The following is a 6000-nucleotide window of genomic DNA, read 5'->3' on the forward strand; positions in this document are numbered from 1 at the left end:
GGTAAATATGAATATATATATTTTGTTTTAATTTGTTTAACTAACAAAAAATCGATACTTACTGCATATATTCAAGACATAAAAACCAATCGTTAAACCAATAACCTCTTATTTATAGGTTAACTTGTGCTTGTTTAAAAATTGGATTCTTGCATTATCTTTCAACACACCTTTTACAGGTGAGTAATCTCGTACTTAATCCCCTTTTATTTTTAACGTTTTGGGATGTTCATGTGTTCGTACAACTTGAGTCTTAAACTTGTTTATGAAATTTATGTGCGCAAAACCCCATGTGTTATGGACGTTTACTTGGCTGTTTATTTGTATGTGTGAATCATTAACCGCTTTGTTCGGCCTATTCCGAAGTTTTCATGGATCCATTAGATGAACACGGGAGACCTATCGTTTACGGTTTTCTTGTTTTGTTTACACATGCACGTATGATTATTTGTTTTTGTGCTCGATTGGGAGCACGGATTGAACTATGAGCTATGATCTATTTAGGCTTGATCACAATCTGATTACACCCTATGTTAAACCCCAGTTAAGCACATGTTGCGCGCAGTGTTTATTATTATCTATTTGTATCTATTAAACTTGATTTCTCAGCGACACGCAAGTGTTGACGTTTTATTTTAACACATGTTCAGGTTTGCTGTAGCTGCTTTTGGGAATCTCAAGGACACGTAGGATGTTTTCTTTTTCTTTGGACCTAGATTAAAATGTAACAAGACAAATTATGTTATTTGAATATTTTAAGTTATGATATGATCTATGTTACTTTACGATTTATGTTCTGCGCGTGCGCAATGAAAATGTATTTATTAAATATTGACACCCAAATAGTGTCACGAGTAATGAAACAATACGTGGCGCCCCGATGTATAATCCGCCATCGGTCGGGGTGTTACAGATTGGTATCAGAGCTCCGTGACTTTAGGATTAGGTGGTTAGACGTAACAACCTAGAATACCTAAGAGTCCCTTCTCGCGCATGAGAAATATCTCATGTTTGCACGCTAATTGTTAATTACTCGATATTTATAAAATATGCTTGCGCATACGCAGCACATGATTTCATGTTTTATTCGCGATCTTTCGATTTTTATTGTTAAATTTCAATTCGTTTCTTTACTTACATATTCGTTTGTTGTTGGGACTTTACATTGAAAAATCCGAAAAGTCATGGTGATACATGAATAGTTGATTTTCAATCCCCATTAACTTTATATTCTAAAATTGAAGATTTGAAAAGTCATGGTGATACATGAATTGTCAACCTTCAATGCTCGTTTACTCGTATATTTTAAATTGAAGATTTGAAAAGTCATGGTGATACATGAATTGTCAACCTTCAATGCTCGTTTACTCGTATATTTTAAATGGAAGATTTGAAAAGTCATGGTGATACATGAATTGTCGATTTTCAATTCGAGTTCATTACCTGTATTAAGTTTGCAATTAAATTCATATTTTACTTCAAAATTTGATAGCATTTAACTCCGCGAAACAAGCTTTACAATGATATATTTTGCGCTAAAACGATTTCCCATACCAAGATATTAACAAAAATTAAAACTTTTATAGAATGCCTCCGCTATCTCGCCGTCATCAGAGGAGAGAAGCCGCGCGCAGACGTATGCAGCGTCGTTCCCAGGAAATGGCCGCCACAATAGCCCAAGCCTTAAACCAAAATAATACCAACCCCTCCGGATACAATATTAAATCCTTTAATGCGGGTAACCCTACGAAATTCACAGGGCTTGAAGGAGCCACCGTAATGCTCCAATGGCTCGAGAAAATTGAGAACACCTTCCTCCATACCCAATGCCCTCCAGACCGACGAACCTTATACGCCTCAAGTGTCCTGGAATCAAGGGCGCTTACATGGTGGAACGGAGTAGCTCACGCGCGTGGCGCAGAGGCTGCTTCTAGCATGCTCTGGGAGGAATTCAAGGATCTTTTGACTCGAGAATTCTGCCCTCCCAACGAAGTAAAGCGCCTTGAGGAGGAATTTTGGAACTTGAAACAGTACAGTGGCGAAGCGCGCGAGTACGCTACGCGCTTTCACGAACTAAGTTTGCTTGTCCCGCACCTAGTTACCCCTTCCCGCCGAGCCATCAAGAAGTTTCTTGGGGGTCTCCCCATGGAAATTCAAGATTCTGTATGGGCCAGGAACCCAGTAACCCTCTATGACGCCATCGAGTTGGCCGCTGTGCTCAGCGACAACCATGTCAGGGCAGGAACCCTGTTCCTGCGAGGAGCCGAGAAGACCAAACTCACCAAGACTGTCCCATAACCAACAGAAACCAAGCCAGAACCCTCAAACCGTAACAACCTCAAACGCAGGCGCAAACCCAATCATCAAGTCTACGCGCTTACCAACCCGCTCATTGTCCAGCAACCCGCCTACCAACCTCCAGTACACGCTCCTAACCCACTGTCAACCTACCCAACACCCCCTGTAGTCCATAACTATGCCTTAACCAATCCCGCACTCCCTGCCCCGTCAACTAAGAAACCTTACACAGGAAACCAACCCTTTTGCCCAACCTGTAGACTTCACCATCCAACTCAAGTCCCGTGCCGACAATGTAACCGATGTGGCCGTACTGGTCACACTGCTGAGAACTGTAGAGTCCTTCCCGCCAACCCAATCGCGCATACACCACCAACCTACCCGCAAAACCCACAATCAACATACCCTAATCCACGACCCAGGTCGTGCTATAACTGCGGTGACCCTAGTCATTTCCGGAACGCGTGCCCGAGACTGCAAGTACAAATTACGCAAGCTAATCCGGTTAACCAAATTTCAAACCAAGTGACGCGCGGACGAGCTTTTAATATAACCGCGCACCAAGCGCAAGCGAATAATGACGTGGTTAATGGTACATTTTTACTTAACGGACAATATGCATCTATACTTTTTGATACTGGCGCCGATAGAAGTTTTATTTCTCGCGCATTTGAACAAAAACTTGCGCGACCACGAGTAAACTTAAACGAAAACCTTTCAGTTGAATTGGCTAATGGTGAAACTATTTTAATAAACTCCGTGATCAAAGATTGCACGCTTAACCTTAATGAACACGATTTTCTAATCGACCTCATTCCCATGCCTCTTGGAAGTTTTGATGTGATTATTGGAATGGACTGGCTCTCGCAAAATCGCGCCGAAGTAATCTGCGCCAAGAAGTTGATTCGCATTCCTCGGGAAAATGGTCAAGATCTTCATATCTACGGCGAGAAACCATCTAACGGTCTTAAACTTATGTCATGCCCTGAAGCCCGAAGACTTTTGCGGAAGAAATGTGTCGCGTTCTTAGCTCATGTAGTCAAACCCGATGAAGGAAAGAAGAAACTTTCTGAAATTCCCATCGTGCGTAACTTTCCTGAAGTCTTCCCCGATGATCTTTCTGGTTTACCTCCCGCTCGGGAAGTCGAGTTTCGTGTTGATCTTGTCCCTGGTGCATCCCCCGTAGCCAAATCTCCTTATCGACTTGCACCCGCTGAAATGCAAGAATTAGCAAGTCAACTTCAAGAGTTGACCGATAAAGGATTCATTCGCCCTAGCTCTTCGCCGTGGGGTGCTCCGGTGTTGTTCGTTAAAAAGAAAGACGGTTCGTTTCGCATGTGTATCGATTACCGCGAGCTGAACAAGCTCACCATTAAGAACCGGTATCCCTTACCGCGTATTGACGACCTCTTTGACCAACTCCAAGGTGCCTCTTGTTTCTCCAAAATCAATCTCCGTTCTGGCTATCACCAGTTGCGTATCCGCAAAGAGGATATTCCCAAGACTGCCTTTCGAACCCGCTACGGTCATTTTGAATTCTTAGTCATGCCCTTCGGTTTAACCAACGCACCCGCTGTCTTCATGGATCTAATGAACCGGGTGTGTAGGCCTTTCTTGGACCAATTCGTAATCGTGTTTATCGATGACGTTCTGGTATATTCCAAAACCAAGGCCGAGCATGAACAACATCTTCTGTTGGTGTTGCAAAAGCTTCGAACCGAACAACTCTATGCCAAACTCTCCAAGTGTGAGTTCTGGTCGGATGAAGTACAGTTTCTTGGTCATGTTGTAAACAAGATGGGTATTCATGTCGACCCATCCAAAATTGAAGAAATCAAGAACTGGATTGCACCGTCCACTCCTACCGAAATCCGTTCCTTTTTGGGCTTAGCTGGTTACTACCGGCGATTCATTTCGAACTTCTCAAAAATCGCCTTGCCTTTATCAGCATTAACGCACAAAGGCAAACCGTATATTTGGGGCTCTAAGCAAGAAGAAGCCTTTCAAACGCTCAAGCAATTGTTGTGCGAAGCTCCTGTTCTAGTGTTACCTGAGGGTACTGACGACTTTGTCGTTTATTGCGATGCCTCCAACCAAGGTCTCGGTTGTGTACTTATGCAACGAGGCAAGGTTATCGCTTACGCGTCTAGGCAACTCAAAATTCATGAAAAGAATTATACGACTCACGACCTCGAACTTGGTGCAGTTGTATTTGCCTTAAAAATCTGGAGACACTACCTCTATGGGACTAAGTGCATCATTTTCACCGACCATAAAAGCCTTCAGCACATTTTTGATCAAAAGGAACTTAACATGAGACAACGCCGATGGAACGAACTCATCAGCGATTACGATTGTGAGATCCGATATCACCCTGGAAAGGCTAATGTGGTAGCCGATGCGCTCAGCCGCAAACCCAGCCAACTCAACTGTATCTTGCCGCGCACGCAGCTTCATTTCGCGCCGATCCAAAACGATCTTGAATCGCGCATTCGCAACGCGCAGCACGCATCGATCAGCAAAGGCAACCTACGCGCCGAGTTAGCTTGTGGTGCAGAAGCACATCTAGTCCCTAACCTGAATGGAACTCTCTGTTATCTCAATCGCATCTGGATTCCCAATGATGAGATCCTTCGCACTGTCATACTGAGTGAAGCGCACAAAACTCGGTATTCCATTCATCCTGGTGCTGACAAAATGTACAAAGATTTGCGCCTTTCTTATTGGTGGCCTGGTATGAAAAAGGATATTGCTGTGTTCGTAGCTAAATGCCTAACTTGTTCTAAGGTAAAAGCTGAACATCAACGCCCATCTGGTTTGCTCGAACAACCTGAAATTCCTACGTGGAAATGGGAAAGTATAGCAATGGACTTTATCACCAAGTTACCCTTGACCGCAAGCAAACATGATAGCATTTGGGTAATAGTGGATCGATTGACCAAGTCTGCCCACTTTCTGCCCATTCGTGAAACCTACCGTGTTGAACAACTTGCGCATCTATATGTCAAAGAAATTGTTTGCCGTCATGGTACTCCCTTGAGCATCATATCCGATCGCGATGGCCGTTTTATATCTCGCTTTTGGAAATCTCTCCAATCTGCGTTAGGAACTCGTTTGGACATGAGTACTGCATATCATCCTCAGACTGACGGACAGTCTGAGCGAACCATCCAAACCCTTGAGGATATGCTTCGATCTTGTGTTCTTGATTTTGGAGGTAATTGGGATTCACACCTACCTCTGATCGAGTTCTCTTATAATAACAACTATCATTCCAGCATCGGTATGGCCCCATTTGAAGCACTTTACGGTCGAAAGTGCCGCTCACCGATTTGTTGGAACGAAGTGGGTGAAGTTCAAATCACAGGACCCGAACTAGTTCAAGAGACAACCGATAAAATCGCCAAGATCCGTGATCATCTGCTGACTGCCAGAAGCCGACAGAAGAGTTACGCAGATCGCAGGCGGAAGCCTCTCGAATTTCTAGTTGGTGATCTTGTTCTCCTCAAAGTGTCGCCCTGGAAGGGTGTTGTCCGCTTTGGGAAGAAAGGTAAGCTTGCACCTCGTTATGTTGGTCCATTCAAGATTCTCGCGAGAATGGGAAAGGTTGCCTACAAGCTGAACCTTGAATGGACCAACTTTCCATGTATCCAATCTCAAGAAATGTTTAGCTGACGAGAACCTCCACATACCACTTGATGA

Source organism: Bidens hawaiensis, unplaced genomic scaffold (genome assembly GCF_021521415.1).
Source record: "Bidens hawaiensis isolate Kalapana, Puna unplaced genomic scaffold, B.hawaiensis_p1.1 tig00000055_1, whole genome shotgun sequence".
In the NCBI taxonomy this organism is placed as follows: Eukaryota; Viridiplantae; Streptophyta; class Magnoliopsida; order Asterales; family Asteraceae; genus Bidens; species Bidens hawaiensis.